The 15,464-nt window shown below is 31.7% G+C and overlaps 1 protein-coding gene across 3 annotated transcripts in view; it reads right to left on the minus strand.

Moving 5' to 3' along the window:
- LOC114326958 (PHD finger protein 21A-like) overlaps positions 1 to 15,464 on the minus strand; it is a 56,315-nt gene that overhangs the window by 8,630 nt on the left and 32,221 nt on the right. The window lies entirely within an intron of this gene.

The following is a 15,464-nucleotide window of genomic DNA, read 5'->3' on the forward strand; positions in this document are numbered from 1 at the left end:
ACGAATCGTTTTAAAGTTATAAGCAAAGAAGCAGAAAAAAATCGATGTTTTTCGAAATTTTTAAATATTTTAATTTTTTTATTAATGTTCCGGGCATATTTGAGAAGGAGCATAAGTCAATTATTATTACTGAAGGTGTCACCTAACTTTATCTGCAAAAATCCGAATGCCACCTCTCACATCCAAAAATATACGTTTTTTCGCAGATCCTTACTGGTCTAAATTTGGTTTCGGCATTTTTAATTTTTCTTCTAAATATAATGAAGAAAATTTAATTGATTTTAAATATTCCACGCTAACATTTACATCCACAAATCCTTATAGTTCCGAAATTCGAACTTCACGAAAGCAAAATTTAAACATACGTGTGCCGTGCACGTTGAAAACACCATAAGATCATGCCATAAGATCACATCCGACTTGTGATCCTATGGCCATCTAAACTTGTGCGCTATAGCGGGTAGCGGGGCGGGTGGTGAGTTGTATTTTGCGGTATGATAAGTCATTGGTATAGCAACCACCTTGAGAGCGGTGAACGCGGGGTTCTGTCTAAGGCCTCGCATCCGTGAAGTTTCTCCTTTGAAATAGAATAAAAATAATTAAATGTTACCTATTAGATACTTATAAACTCCTTGAATCTGTTATTTCGAATTTAAATTACTGTATAGTTAGATTAAAATGTTATTTATAGAATGATAAATATTACATATATGAATGTTGATGTGAAAATAATTTTGGGGGTTCACGTGCACATGTGCACTTATGAAGAAACCGCCACTGGGTTGTGTGTGTTTTATTCTTTTATTATTTTAATTTTTGGCACTGTTTTAATAAAAATGTTTGAGAAGTAGTAAGTATAAATTAGTTTAATATTTAAATAAAATATAAATAAAAGTATATTAATTTCGTTTAAATCATATAATAGAAGTATAAATTCTTACGTGCGTGCAAAGTACACACACATTCTTTTTTTTTTAGTATATTACAGCCTTATTATTCGGAACACCATGTGTCATATTCTTACTTACTTTACTCCTCTGATTCCATTTGGAACATAGAGCCTCTACAGTCCCCCCTCCATTCATTTCTGTTTCTGGCCAGGGATTTCATCTCTTTCCATGTTAACCCGTTGTCTTCTAGCTCTCTGGTAATATTTCTTTTCCAGGATGTCATTGGTCTGCCTTGTTTTCTGTTTCCAGTTGGTTGGTAATCCAGGGCTTGTTTGGTTATATCATCTTCATTTTTCCTTAATGTGTGTCCAATAAACTTCCATTTGCGTTTATTTATCGTTTTGGCTATCGGCTCTTGATTAGTTTTTCTCCAAAGTTCCTTGTTACTTATCCGATTTGGCCAATATATCGCACACCTAGTTCAATAGTGCCACAAGTGCAAAACACAATATTCTCGAGAAATGAGCAAAACGTTCTGTAGTAAATGCGTTATGCCCTGTAAATAATTTATTTTGAGAGTGACTGGCTTCAAAATTACAATTTAGGTAGTAAATTATACACTTATTGGCTGGACCTTATTACAATTTATTAAAAATAAAACGTTATTATTGTTTTGATAGTTATGGCGATATTGCATTGTGAAGAAAGTCATTTATAAAACAATACTTAGGAGATACGGCGGCAATATAATGAAAAAATCAATTGTTTTTTGCAGTTGTGGCCGTATTGAATTATACCGGTTGTATTGTGGCAGTGTATATTATCGCCACATCTCTCTTGATTTTTGCAGTTGTGGCCGTATTGAACTACATCGGTTGTATTGTGGCAGTGTATATTATCGCCACATCTCCCAGTTATGGCCGTATTGCATTTTCAAAACCGCCAAAAACCGGACAGTGAAATACCGAAGTAACTTACTTTATACTTATCCAAAACAATATTTTAGTTCAGGCTGTATTGCATTAGATGGGCCATTATATATGCAATATTTTACAGCCTTAACCCAAAATTCGAATTTTTTGCAGTTGTGGCACAATTGAACTAGGTGTGTGATATGTATTTGCAATATTCGTCTAAGGCATCTATTTACAAATGTTTGAACCTTTTGTATTTCAAACATTGTTCGGACATTCCAGCATCCTATGTAGGTTGTTTTTCTCAAATTCATTTCCATGGCCATTTTCTTCATCGCTTTATCCGTCCTATTTCCGAGGCTTGTCGAGGTTTCTTTAGTAATAATATCTTTTATGTGGTGAAGTCACTAACCTCACGCACAACCCTCCTCCTTTCTCATCCTGGGCTTGGGACCAAGCAATGGTGAAATATTCTAGCATATGTAAAATATTTAAATTAGAACTCAATTGTAGCCTTAGGCTTTCTTAACATCTTGTTTTTTTACTCATTCGCTTATGTTCGATAATAAAAGACATATGTACTTTTATATTACAAATGAGGTATGATATTTGGTCTTGATCAATATCATTCCAAATCTCGAGAGCTACTGTTTCTACCTCTTGTAAGGTTCTAGAAGGTGGCAAACGCTGTCGTAGTCTTCTGCCAACTATGTCCCACAAATTTTCGATCAGGTTAAGATTTGGACTATGCGATGGCCAATGCAAAGTCCGAAGATTTACCTGTTGTAAATATTCGGTTACAGTTCGTGAACGTGGTCTTGTAGCTAAGTCCTTCCTATGGAAGATCACTACTTGAACACACTCATCGCGGGTCAAATTCCTTGTAGCGCGTTCCATTTCCACCAAATCACAAAACAAACTACGGACTTAATTGAAACTTTAAGAGGATCGGTACGTATTTTCGGCTGCAATGCTATTCAAATGGGGATTCATTTTTTTCAAATCCTGAGAAAACTAATAAGTATTTTTGAAAAATTTAAACGCAGAATGAAAGATTATGTTATTAGCGAGGGCCGAAAGTCCCTGAGAACTTCTATAATGTTTATTTTAATAAGTTACAGGGGTGAAAAAACTAAGAGAAAATTTAGTGTGATTTTTAATTTCAAATATCTCATTCAAAATAAACTTTTTATTTATTCTAAGGGACTTTCGGCCCTCGGTAATAATTTAGTCTTTCATTCTGCGTTTAAATTTTTCAAAAATATTTATTGGTTTTTTCAGGATTTGAAAAAAATGAACACAATGCCGTGGTAATATTTTCCAAATCTGTCTTTGTCTTACAACGCACTCAACCGAATATAATATTGTCAGCATATATTGTCAGTCAGACACTGACAATCAGTGACAATTTTAAATATTTGACATTGCATCGGGAATATTTTGAGAAATTGATGAAATATTATTGATATATGGTGTATTTGATAAATAATTGATTTAAGACGTGAACTTAATAAAAAGTTCTTTATTGTGTATTATTTGTGGAAGATCCAAGCAGAGAATACATCAGATATATCCTGTGATCCAAGTATTTTGTTGTTAGAGATGTTCAAAATTGTAAGCGTTCCAAAATAACAACATATTATTAAAAAATCACTTTAACACTTTTCCTCTTTTCTCGATTGATTATTAGTTTTTGTTGTACAAATAAATTATTACAATCACTGAAAACATAGTTAGTGAAAAATTATCACATTTATTAACTGAATTAATAATTTGCAATTATAAAAATAACAGTTATCCAAGAACATTCAAAAGCCATCTCTTTAAATTAATTATGACATTTTCAAGTAGAATGACATTCTAGTTTTTTTACATATCCACACCAGTGTGAATTTTACTACACGTAATTTGCCGTGTAAAGACAGAAAAAGTAGGGATACACGTAAAATATTTGCGAATTATGTACCCATAGCCTTAAATAATAAATCTACTCATTTTCACAACAAACCAGACACTTTTTGACTGTTAACCATTTTACATCCATTAAATTGTTAATTTCTCATAGCATACTTTAGACTTGTTTATTAAACTAAGCAGAAAATGAGGATTTATTGATGAAAAGCATCGCTATTTGTTAACGTACGTAACTTTTTTCATTATCCAACATAAGCAAATGAATCAAAAAAGAAAATGTTAATAAAGCCTAAGCCTACAATTGAATTTTAATTTAAATATTTTTTATACGTTATACTCCACAGCGTGTTCCGAACTTTAAGAAAAAAATACAGTCCGATTGTTACACCCGGTATAAAATGACCTTTACCTGTCTAGCAACAATAATATTACATCGATTTTCTTAAATAATAAGGCTATAACATACTAAAAAAATCACTCAAATCGGACAACAGGTTTAGGAAATTCGAGACTTCTAAGGTGTACAATTCAGCAAGTAGTCGATTATTTTGCTCTAAAGTGTAGTATTGCAAAATTAAGCTTCTTGTCCATAGGGACCGCAATAAGTTAAACAAGGATAAACAATACGGCATGTCGCTGATATCTTGTTTACTATTAATTTTGACGGTTAATGATAATGATTTTAAGTGACAGTGACATTAGCACATTTTGTCGTGTTTGGTTTATTTGCATTTATTGTTTATTTGGTTTTATAAATCAATAAAATTTATGTGGTTTTATATTTATAAAAAATAAATATAATATCTCAGTTAAATAAAGGAATATTTGTAATTCTGACTGTTACGTCCCCAGACAAAGACGAGTACCTACCTATTGGTAATAACGTAGTGTCAATTTTTGAAAAATTTGCATTTGTATAACTGTTTACCCAAAAGTGCGATATATTAAAAATATTAATTGTTTTTCTATTAGTCCTGTCGCCAGGGGGGGTACAACGGCCTCCTTAATTCAGATGGACTTACCCAAGTTTTTTTTTATATATTTTGACCCGTAGAATACAAATTTTTTGGGTAACAGTTGATCCGGATGTCGATAAGATTGTTATAGACAAAGAACTTGAGGAATTACATAACAGCGATTTCTCGCAAAACAAAACATCTTTTTGTATTTTTTTGGTCATTTTAAGCAAAAAATATTTCTACAAGTTTTTTCGTAGAATGCATAGTTTTCGAGATAACCGCGGTTGAACTTTCAAAAAATCGAAAAGTTGCAATTTTTGAACCCAAATAACTTTTGATTAAAAAATAAAGTAGCAATTCTGCTTACCGCATTTGAAAGTTTAAGTCAAATTATATCGGTTTTGATTATTTTCATTGCTAAAAATTAATTTTTTTATTGTTAAAATAATCTATAAACACATAGTGTTTCCCGTGCCTAATACATGCGTTTTAACGTATGCTATGTAGAAATTGCCTCGCTTGCACTCGTAGCTAGTGATGTTTAAAAAGTAACTATTCGTTACAAAGTACTCGTTACTTACGAATGCCGAAAGTAACGATTACTATACAGAGAGGTAAATCGTTACTTTGATTACTTTGATTACTCTTATTACTTCGTACCAATCGTATCAGAGTGAGTACCTATTTTGATTTTGAGTATTGTATCTACTCGGTTGATATCGGAGTCGGACCGGTATTCCACGAGTGTTCGGTATCAGTACAGTTAACTAACATTTTATCTATGAAGAGCGAAGGCTATGAAGAGTTTTACAGGATTACAGGGCGCTGAGAAGTAGCTGAAACAGAGGGAGGTATATAATTTAACAAAGCATGCACTCAGAAACAGATGTCTATACGATTTGTCGAGGTAGATAATTCACAGAATTTCACAGATGTTAGTTCTTTTGAAAATAAAAATGCAACACATTAGATTTTAATAATAAATACATACTATTTATATCAGGCCTAGAAAAAAATAGCTTAGATTGACCGGAAAATATGTAGAAATGATAATATTTCTAGACTATGATAATCAACTTTAATTTTACATGTAGGTATGGCATTGTTTTTATTACACCAGGGCATTTAACACTAAAAACACAGGAATAAATATATTTTTAAATATAGTAGGTACATAGAGACTTGCAACTTTTTGCATTGTATTTAGGATTAGGACGATGTCTGGAAAAAAGTCTACAATAAAAAAAAATAGGTGGAAATGCATTATTACATTTTAAAGTGTATAAAACGCATCGAAAAATGCATAAACATGTTAAAATCAGTATATTAAGGGCCAGATTTTCTTATTTCGGGGTATTTGGGGTCACTGAACACGAATTTGCAATCAGAACCGACCTCCGAAGCACCTGGATGCCCAGGGTTACTACTGCTAAGGTACGTCATCTAGAGTCTAGAGTTTCGAGGGTTTGTTTTTGGCACTTAATTGATTCAAACAGATTACTCGAGATTACTGATATTATGGAGCAGCAATGACAGAACAATTAAGTACGTATCATTTAATTTCTATCCATTAAATAGATCGATGAAGGTCGTTATATCGGATCTTATACTTATACGAAATACTGAGAAATGCGATTCTCGATATGATTACCGGCACTCAAATACAAGAGTAATCATAGTAATCAAAGTATATCCTACTAATACTAATACAAAATATGTACTGAGAAATGCGGTTCTCGATATGATTACCGGTACTCAAATACAAAAGTAACAAAAGTAATCAAAGTAACGAATACTTTAAATGATTACTTTATACAAAAGTAACGATTTGTAACGAATACTCGAAAGTAACTATAATCAACATCACTACTCGTAGCTACTCTACCTACTCGTTCGATTTTAAATGAGAAATCATTGAAAACATCACTCACATACTAGGTGTTTGTAGCTTTGTTTAACAATAAAATAATAAATTTCTAGCAATGAAAATAATCAAAACCGATATAATTTGACTTAAACTTTCAAATGCGGTAAGCAGAATTGCTACTTTATTTTTTAATCAAAAGTTATTCGGGTTCAAAAATTACAATTTTTCGATTTTTTGAAAGTTCAACCGCGGTTATCTCGTAAACTATGCATTCTACGAAAAAACTTGTAGAAATATTTTTTGCTTAAAATGACCCAAAAAATACAAAAAGATGTTTTGTTTTGCGAGAAATCGCTGTTATGTAATTCCTCAAGTTCTTTGTCTATAACAATCTTATCGACATCCGGATCAACTGTTACCCAAAAAATTCGTATTCTGCGGGTCAAAATATATAAAAAAAACTTGGGTAAGTCCATCTGAATTAAGGAGGCCGTTGTACCCCCCCTGGCGACAGGACTATATGTAATTCACTCGATAGTGTATTTCTCAACCTTAGGTAATATTAAATCTTCTTAACAATAGTAACTTTGTTGTGACTTCTTTTTTAATTTATTTATTACCGTTCTATATTTATCTTTATATTAGTAATATTATGTATGGTTTCAAGCTGTTTAATGTTGAGTCCATTAATCTAATCAATAGTGAAAGGGTGATTCAATTTCAAATCATTCAATTTTGGAGCAAAACAAATTTTGGATCTCCGATTTATCTGAAAATTGGTATATAGCTTTTGAGGGACGTAAAAATAAGATATTTAAGGTCAAAAAATCTTCTTCTTTTTTTCTCAAAATGTTATTTTATGCGATTTTACAGTGATTTGGTGTTTATTTAAACAAATTTGCATTTTCTATCGTGAAGTATCAATGGAAAACGTAATATTTTAATAGAAGGGACTCAAAAATGTCATTATATGGCATTATAACAAGTTACTTTCATTCAAAACAAATTTTATAGTGTAGAAAACGTTAAAATACCGTTTTTTACTTTTTTCTCCATTCCCAAAATACATCATAATCGATTTGGCTGAAAATTTGCCCACAGATAGCCAAAACATATGATTTTAAGTGGTGAGAAGGATTTGAATTATATTACAATACCAAAAAAGTTAACATGCAATATCATAGTCAACATAGTCAAAAATATAGACGTCTACTGTTAGTACAATTAACTCGAAAATATCGACATCACGACAAAAACTGTCAAAAATAAATTGTATTAATTGTAAATACATTGTAAATACGATTTATTTGGAACAATTTTAATTCCTACCATTTTTGTCGAAAAGTTAAAAATGGCGGAGATATTGAGCAAAACAGGTTCTCCTTTAAAATCAAGATGGCGGCTAACATAACGGAGGAATTCATTCGTGATTTTAAATTTATGGTCCAAGAGCTGTGAGACATTTTTGAGTAGGTATTTTAGGCAACCTGAAAATTGTTCAGGTGACTCTTCCATGATAGCCTAATACAAAAATGCCGGTCTGGCTGGAGGGCAGCGGTTATTTTCCCCAAAAATCCCCCCAAAGTTAAACAAAAGGGTAAAAATTGTTATTACAAAAAATATCATTGACGTAACTTTAAAGTAAATTTAAATATTCAAATATAAAGAAAATAAACAGGCCAGGCGATTTGAGGGCGATTTTAACTCTGCAAGATACTTGCATGGGCGCCCCAGGATTATTTTCAGGGGATACATCTGAACTTCAGAAGATTTCATCTGAATCTGTACATACTATTAACGAGTATAAAATACACAACTATACATGCATAACACTATGTACATTCCTTCCGGGCAGGGAGGTGCAATTGTTATTTTGACAGGGTATTTTTTAATATTAAAATAAACATTCTAAAAAAGACAGTTTTTTAGGTGAAATTCTCCAACTGCCAGGTGATCAAACAAATTACGAGTGCATATAAATGAAAAGCGCTATAGGTAAGCAGCAGTATGAGAAAGAGCGTATACCGATAGCTGTTTGCGTCCTCTGTTGTAGCTGAGCGAGTCCGTTCGCTCGAGAAAAATCACGTGACCTGGCGATATCCATGTTGTTGTTCCTCGAAACGTTAGAGTATTTATTATAATATATTATAGTTTTTTAAGTAACTTTTTCTTAATTAAAGAAAAATAATACGTACTATACAATAGATTTTGCAAATATGATAGAAAAAGACAAATTTATTATTATAAATATATAGGTAGAAAAGTATAAAACTATAAACTAAATTAATTCTGTGTCCGAATCTTGTACTTCTTCTTCAAACTCCTCAGCTGAGCTTAAATATTCATTCTCTTCTTCCTCGTCAGACTCCCCTCGAGACTCAGATTCCTCTTCTACATGATCTGTAAATAGTTGTAATATGTATTTAGAATTAATTAAAAATTAAATAGTGATTAACTAGTTGGGTTGCTACGTATTCTCCGTCCTTTTATAAGGAGTCGAAGCCTGGACAATCACGGGCGCATCTGAAGAAAGATGGTTGTTGAGATGTGGAGTTATCGAATAATGTTAAATATATCATGGACACACGTAACAAACACGGAAATATTAATAAAGATGAAAAAGGCAAAAAAATACTCAACACTATGAAGGAAAGAAACATTAGCTACTTTGGTCATACCTACACTAAGAAATAAAAAACGTGATGTGATTGGTTATATAAGGAAAAGTATTAAGCATTGGTAATTTTTTATTAATTCTAAATACATATTACAACTATTTACAGATCAGGTAGAAGAATCTGATTCTCGAGGGGAGTCTGACGAAGGAGAAGAGAATGAATATTTATTTTAGCTCATTTTTCTTTCCTTCATAGTGTTGAGTATTTCTTTTGACTTTTTCATCTTTCTTAATGTTTCCGTGTTTGTTAAGTGTTGTGTCCATGATATTTTTTACATTATTCGATAACACCACATCTCAACAATAGTAAGTCTTTCTTCAGATGCGCCCGTGATTGTCCAGGCTTCGACTCCGTATAAAAGGACAGAGAATACGTAGCAACTCAATTAATTAATCACTGATTAATTTTTAATTAATTCTAAATACATATTACAACTATTTACAGATCATGTAGAAGAGGAATCCGAGTCTCGAGAGGAGTCTGACGAAGAAGAACAGAATGAACATTTAAGCTCAGATTAAGTTTGAAGAAGAAGTAGAAGTAGAAGATTCGGACACCGAATTAATTTAGTTTATAGTTTTATATTTTCTACCTATACATATATTTATAATAATAAATTTGTCTTTTTCTAGCATATTTGCAAAATCTATTGTATAGTACCTATTATTTTCCTTTAATTAAGAAAAATGACTTAAAAAAACTATAATATATACATATAATAATTACTCTAACGTTTCGAGGCACAACAACATGGATATCGCCAGGTCACGTGATTTTCTCGAGCGAACGGACTCACTTAACTACAACAGAGGACGCAAATAGTTATCGGTATACGCTCTTTCTCACACTGCTGCTTACTTATAGCGATTTTCATTTATATGCACGCGTAATTTGTTTAATCACATGGCAATTGGAAAATTTCACCAAAAAAAAACCTGTCTTTTGTAGAATATTTATTTTTAAAATTAAAAAATACCCTGTCAAAATAACAATTGCACCTCCCTGTCCGGAAGGAATATACGTAGCTATGCATGTATAGTTGTATATTTTATACTTGTTAATAGTATGTACAGATTCAGATGAAATCTTCTGAAGTTCAGATGCACCCTCTGAAAATACTCCTGGGGCGCCCATGCAAGTATCTTGCAGAGTTAAAATCGCCCTCAAATCGCCTGGCCCGTTTATTTTCTTTATATTTGAATATTTAAATTTACTTTCAAGTCATATCAATGATATTTTTTGTAATAACAATTTTTACCCTTTTTTGACTTTGGGGGGGATTTTTTGGGGAAAATAACCGCTACCCTCCAGCCAGACCGGCATTTTTCTATTAGGCTATCATAGAAGAGTCACCTGAAAAATTTTCAGGTTGCCTAAAATACCTACTCAAAAATGTCTCACAGCTCTTATACTATTAGGCTACTATTAACTCCCCTAAAGATTAGAAAAATAAAATTTTAGGCAGCTCGTCATGCAAGGCCAAATGCTATCCCGACTGGACTAATATACTTTTTACTGCATGTAACTTTTTGGTATTGTAATATAATTCAAATCCTTCTAACCACTTAAAGTCCTATGTTTTGGCTATCTGTGGGCAAATTTTCAGCCAAATCGATGATGATGTATTTTGGGAATGGACGAAAATGTAAAAAACGGTATTTTAACGTTTTCTACACTATAAAATTTGATCAAAAACTTATTTTGAATCAAAATAACTTATTATAATGCCATATAATGACATTTTTAAGTCCCTTTTATTAAAATATTATGTTTTCATTGATACGTTACGATAGAAAATGCAAATTTGTTTAAATAAACACCAAATCACCGTAAAATCGCATAAAATAACATTTTGAGAAAAAAAGAAGAAAAAGATTTTTTGACCTTAAATATCTTATTTTTACGTCCCGCAAAAGCTATATACCAATTTTCCGACAAATCGGAGATCCAAAATTTTTTGATTGAGTGATTTGACATGGAATGTTCCGAAAAAAGATTAAACACTTCAATAAAATAACTTTATATAGGTAATATGTTCACGAGATACTAGTCATTTCCTGATTATTACCACTGACACTCTGACAGTACGTATCAATACTACACACCTCAATCTGTTCGAAAATGAATCGTGACGCATGGGAAAAGTTACGAGTGGAAGAACTATATAGTACAACTTTCAATGATAGAGTTTCCATTAAATATTAACGTAGTGTAACAGTCCTTGCTTTTATTATTAGACTCAGCAAATTCTGGTTTTCTTTGTTTCATATAATCAATTATAATTATAACTACATTAGCTATATATAAGAGGATAAGAACATAATAAGCCTCATCACTCTCCTAGGCATATTTATACATCTTACTACTATTTCTATTAAATGGTCATTATGGTTCCAATGAAAAATAATTCTCTGTATTAACTGAATTTTGTTTGTTGTTACTTCCCTGGCCAATTTTCTTTTGAAACACTCCTAGATATTTCGATAGGGCTATCAAAAAAACTTTCAATACTTTTAGCCATATGGCAAGGTGCTCCATCCTGCAAAATTTCTACCTTGCAGTCGGCTGTAGCTCAGCGGCAAGATACTGGCTTTTCTAGCATCATGGCAATTCGCACTATCGACACTGCTGCTATGAAGAGAACAGCAAAAGTGTAGTTAGATTAAGCTCTCAAATTGTTTAACCAGGAGATGCGTCTTCTTTTACGACTCCTTCTACCCTGTATTTTCCTTGTATTATTAATTGCAACAAGTATAATTTGTATATAATATGCAACACATATTGCAGCTTTCTAACTTCAATTGTATTGAAAACATCTCTTTCTTTTCCCAATCTTTTCAACACTTCGACATTCGTGACTTCTTTACGTGCCATCTCCGCGCGACGAAGGTTGGCAATCATCATTGCTATTCTCACTTTTGATACTACAGCCCGAAAGAGTTCAGTTGAGCTGCATCCAAACCATTCTCTGAGATTTCTCAGCCAGGACATTTCTCTCCTACCTATGCTGCGCCTTCCTTGAATCTTTCCCTGCATAATTAATTTTAGGAGTTCATATTAGTCTAGTCGCCAAATAGAGGTCACCGTGTCCTTTTCAATTCTGATGGACAAACTCAACGGTTTCTTATGGATTTTTGGCTGCTGATTACGAATTTCGAGGGTGGAATTTGATCCGAGTGGTCAAAAAATTGTTATAAACAATTTAATTGTTTATAAGGCTCTGGCTCATAAACTAAAAGAGATAAAAAAAAAGAATGTTTCAAATAAAATTTGTTCGTTAATAAAAAACGAAGAAAAAACGTTTACTAAACTTAAATCTAACAATTAGAACTCAAGATATTGTAAAATTAGTGCACAATGCAAATTGCAAAATAACTATTTTTCGAAGCATTATCGATCGTAACTCGGCTTCTACGCATGCAAATGAGCCTTAGAAGGTCTCATTTTAAAGATTAATGAATATGCTTCCAAATAAAGATTGTTAAATTACCTTGTCTTCATTTATTTTAAGGTTATATCCGTTTGAAGTTAAAATTTTCTTAAAAAATTGTACATTAATTTGTTTATAAGGATTTCAAGCAAATTTGAGCTATAAACTTTTATACTTTAATTTACAATAATGATAAAAGAACTCAAAAGGAACATTTTGAGCTTAAGAAAATGTTCGTATGATTATTTTTAGCCAAGATATCGATATTTTACTAGCGCGCTCTGAGGCGCGAGATTGGCTCACAGCGTAAAGGTTCACGCGCTAACTTCTCGATGCGAATTATAATTTCTATGTATATATATTTTATGTTATCTTCATTTTTCATTTTTGAAGATCCTAATAAAATTTTATCATATAATTCTTATAATTAAATCATCATACTGTAGCTCGTATCACCTTTCATTCTATTTACTTTGTCTTCTATTTTTTGTACTAAATGAGAGAAAAAAACATTAAAAACTAATATTTCAGAAATATAACTAAAAAGTAAGTTGATATTAGTAAGTTGCTTATAAACAAATTAATGTACAATTTTTTTAAGAAAATTATAACTTCAAACGGGTATGAATTTAAAACAAATGAAGATAAAGTAATTTAACAAACTTTGTTTGGAAGCCTATTAATGAAGATTTAAAATGAGACCTTCTAAGGCTCATTTTCATGCGTAGAAGCTGATTTACGATCGATAAAGCTTCAAAAAATACTTATTTTGCAATTTGAATTGTGCACTAATTTTACAATATCTTCAGTTCTAACTGTCGGATTTAAGTTTAGTAAACGTTTTTTTCTTCGTTTTTTATTAACGAACAAATTTTATTTGAAACAATATCTATTATCTCTTTTAGTTTATGAGCCAGAGTCTTACAAACAATTTATGAACAATTAAATTGTTTATAACAATTTTTGACCACTCGGATCGAAATCCACTCTCGAAATTCGTAATCAGCAGCCAAAAATCCATAAGAAACCGTTGAGTTTGTCCATCAGAATTGAAAAGGATACGGTGACCCCTCTAGCGCCCAAGTATTGAAGTTTTCTTATTTTGATGGAATCCAGTATCTCCCTTCTGTTCTGTATTCTCCTTAGTACTTCCTCATTGGTTATTCTGTCTGTCCAGGAGATTCACAGCATTCTTCGATACGTCCACATCTCAAATGCTTCCAATCTATTGAGGCGTTGTTTATTGAGAGTCCATGTCTCCACACCACACAAAAGAACAGAAAATACATAACATTTTAGTACTCGCTTTCTAAGATTTAGGCTGAGGTCTCTATCACATAATATTTGTTTCATATTAGTGAATGCACTTCTAGCCTTTTCTATTCTAATTCGGATTTCTTTGGTATAATCGTTTGTTTTGCTAATGTTTGTCCCTAAATAGTTATAATTCTGAACCCGTTCTATCGTCTCATTATTTAAGTGTAGATTTATGTTTCTAATATTTTTCTTTGATATAACCATGAATTTCGTGACTATATCCACCCAACATATTCTTAATATTTGTAGACCCATAACTCGAAGGCTTAACACCAATTATTATGATTAGATTGCTGAAACTATTGGAAGCTCGACATTTATTCAGTGGCGTGCGTGTAATGTATTAGTTACTGTTAATTGTTAATTAGGGTTATCTTGTATTCAAACAAACTTGCGCCAATGCTGTCAAAATGTTTCCTTATTAGTCAAAGTAATGAGGCTTGAAATAGGACAAAATCTCGCAATTTTTACAGAATGGATCGATTTGCTTGAAAATTTGGGAATAAGCAGTGGATAGTCTAAGGATCAAAATCTATATGATGCCTAAAGGCGCTTTTACCATGGGGGTGGATGCCACCCCATCTCGTGGGTGGAAATTTTTTATTATATTTTGACCACAAAAGTTGGTAAAAACATTCATTCTAAGCAAAAAACGTTCTATACATTTTTTTGATAAATTTAGCTATTTATTTGATAATTTTCGGTAATTTTTGATTTATTCGCTATAGAAAGTGTTAGTTTTATATCGAAAAAAGCAACGCTTTTAATAAGTTTTCTGCTAATAACTCCAAAAGTTTTCGTTTTATCAAAACAACTTTACTTAACAAAAATGTACCTTTGGAAAAAATAAACAAAACCGATTTTTTCAATTTTCTTTAAAGCCAATGGTAATCGAGCTATACTTTATTATATGCTAGCTCTTCTTCATCAAATGCTAAATATTGTAGTTTCAAAGTCAAAAGACGGGAAAACTATGCATTTTTCGAGAATAACTTGTTCTAACTAATTTAAAGTATTTAAAAATAGCTATCTCTTCTTCTTCTTTCTCATAATCCTTAGTGCCCTTCAGGGCGTCGGATAAGCTATCCCCAGAAATAAAAAAGTCTAGCTTAAAAATTAAGTGATTTATAATGAAAAGAATGTCAGTCCCTATTTTTTCAGCGAAAAAGTGATCGGAAGCAACCTCCTAATCACCACCCTAATTAAAATTAGTCATTGACCTTATTTGGTCTTCTTTACTTATGTATTATTAATAAGTTCTAGAAGTTTGAATGGCTTAGAATGATTAGTTTAAAAAAATGGAGTTAAAAGCGAATAACGAATTTTTGTAGTTTGGTAAAAAATGGCATTTTCTTCAGAATAGAAAGATTAGCATCAGAGATACAAAAAAGGGTTAAATATGAAATTGTAGGTTATTTAATTCCCAAGAACTTGATTTGAAAAAAAAATTTCTACAGCAAAAATTGAGTGAGCTATTGACAATCAAAACTTGTAA

Source organism: Diabrotica virgifera, chromosome 1 (assembly GCF_917563875.1).
Source record: "Diabrotica virgifera virgifera chromosome 1, PGI_DIABVI_V3a".
Taxonomy (NCBI): domain Eukaryota; kingdom Metazoa; phylum Arthropoda; class Insecta; order Coleoptera; family Chrysomelidae; genus Diabrotica; species Diabrotica virgifera.